The following is a 2562-nucleotide window of genomic DNA, read 5'->3' on the forward strand; positions in this document are numbered from 1 at the left end:
CTGAAGCCCAGTGTCCACGATGCTAGAAATCCGTCCGAGATCTCGGATGAAGAAAGAATTGACCAATCGTAATGATCATGTGACTAAATTGTTTAAATGTGATTGGTTAATTCTTTCTCTCTCCGAGATCTCGGACCAATTTCTAGCATCGTGGACACAAGGCTTTAAACGTATACATCTGTCCTTATCTAACATATGCCAGTACCATCTATCGCAAGACTGCGCAACTATTACTACACGGAATTTCGACTCTGTTGACAGTCCTAGTCTTCGCAAAGTACCCGTATATACGTATTTTCTATTCGGTAAGATTACTTTCCTTCTAGACTTTCAATCTTAGTTCTATAAACTTGGTATCGTTCGTTACAATAATGTGACCTCAAACCTATGCTTATTTTTAAGATATAAACTATAAAACTCTTGTATGAAGCAAATATAGACCTGAGGTGTCAGCTGTACGAGCTAAAAGTAAGCGAATTTTTAAACTTTTCTTCGATTTTCTCCTAAAATCCGATACAGCTGAGGTCCTGTTTGTGCGTACTTTAATTCTGTAAAAACAATTGTTTGCAATCCGTCAATTCAATTCGGAGATATTTCACCGAATGGAAATGATGGTAAAGTAGAACAACTTTAGCATCCCCTTAATTGGAAAGCAGCCAAAAATAAATTTTCGCGAATTCAGCGATTGGTCGAAATATCGTCTTCATGTAAATCCGCCATTACGGCCTGGGGAGTATGCGTAAAAGTGCCGGAAGCTTCTCTCGATCAAATGTAACCGCCTTCGTTCATTTTACGACTGCATCTCTCGGAGGACGTGTCGTTAGCGTCCTTGCACGTGTTGCACATCCTAGTTCATCATAGAAAGGTGAGATTGTTTTCGAAATCCATCATCATCCGCGTGCACACTTCGTCCGGGCATCTCGCGATTGGTTTCCTGCGCACAATTTTTCCTGAATTTAATAATCTCGATTATATTTTTCAATTATATTTCGGCGCAGAGCTTGAGCACGTTTCGTTTCGTCCCAACGTGATGAACATTTTTGTCTCGTTCGTATGATTATCTCTTGATTATAATCCTTACGTTTCTCTGATCACACCAATTCCCATGGCGATGTATCGCCGCATGCTTTTAACACCATCGCGATTTTAGTTCCCGTTTCTCTTTTAGTGCTGGGTTTGTAGAGCTGCCTTCCTCTCTGTCTTTCTCTCATATCGAAGAGCAGAGCCACTAAATAGTTTGTGCTTAGCATCATAATCGTTTTAGTGAGTATTTTGTTTCTCTTATGTTTGAAAAAGGATTTCGATCCTTGTTCCGCCATACACATTCTCGTTTGAGTTGCATTTTGGATCATTCTGACCATCTGCAGATGGACAATCTTGGAATTACATTTGAAAATATTGCCTGATGTAAAACTTTTCCATTGTTTTATTATTAATATTAATGGTAATTTAAACGCAGAAAGAGAGATTATTTCGTGAAATAAGATACACAAGATTTATGGATAGAATCTTAATGTATTAAAATATATAGCAAAAAAATCAAATCAAATTTTATAAGTCTGTTTGTATTGTATGTTTTAACATGGTTCAACACGCTCCTACCATAGTTTCTATTCACTCCAAACTACTCATTGGAGTAACTAGGAACTACATTGAAAAAAATGCATGTAATTTTACATGGAAATTACATGTTCATGACTGGAAAATTGTCTAAATATGATTAGAAATTTACAATTTCCAATAAATTTCCAAGCATATTTATGTAATTTAGATAATTTTCCAGTCGTATATATGTGATTTCCATGTAAAATTACATGCATTTTTTTCAGTGTATGGATTGGTAGGAATATGTTGGAGCACATTGAGCATGCAATGCGAACAAACCTATAAAGATACAAGATAATATCCTGTTTGTGAATAGATTGGTTTTTTTTTTGCTGTACTTTAACGTAACGTGGAAAAAGATATTTTTGTTTCTTTAATCGACATTAGACGTAATTGGTGTATCTAAGATTTCAGTTGGGGGAGAGGGAGAGCAAAAATTTATTAAAAATTATATGATAGAGACAATTACTGCCCCAGTCTGAGAACTGTGACTGATTCAGTTGACTGATAAAATTGTTTCTATTTTATTTTTTCGATATATTATAAAGAGAATACATTCTAATATACATGTATCTCATCTACAGTGTTCAATAAGAGCGTATGGTTCCGCACTTCATTAATATTAGGTGTACAAAAAAGTCTGAGCTTTAGATTTCATACAACCGAAATAACAATTTAAATTTTATATATCAGGTGTAAAAAGAAATCCATTATTTTTCCAATAGATGGCTCTAGTAATTTGTATCTCGCGTTGTATAAGTGCGATCGGGTTACGCTAAATGGCGTTAGAAAAATAAGATTTTGTACTAAAAAAACTTCTCAGACAGTTTTGTGATTGCTTGACTCAGTATTGTTTGAGTGCGCGTCAAAGATGGACACCAGCAAAGAGAAAATACGCCATATTTTACAGTTTTTCTTCGATAAAGGCGAAAACGCAAGCCAGGCGGCTGAAAATGT

Source organism: Mycetomoellerius zeteki, unplaced genomic scaffold, assembly GCF_001594055.1.
Source record: "Mycetomoellerius zeteki isolate Tzet28-1 unplaced genomic scaffold, Tzet1.0 scaffold158, whole genome shotgun sequence".
Lineage (NCBI taxonomy): Eukaryota > Metazoa > Arthropoda > Insecta > Hymenoptera > Formicidae > Mycetomoellerius > Mycetomoellerius zeteki.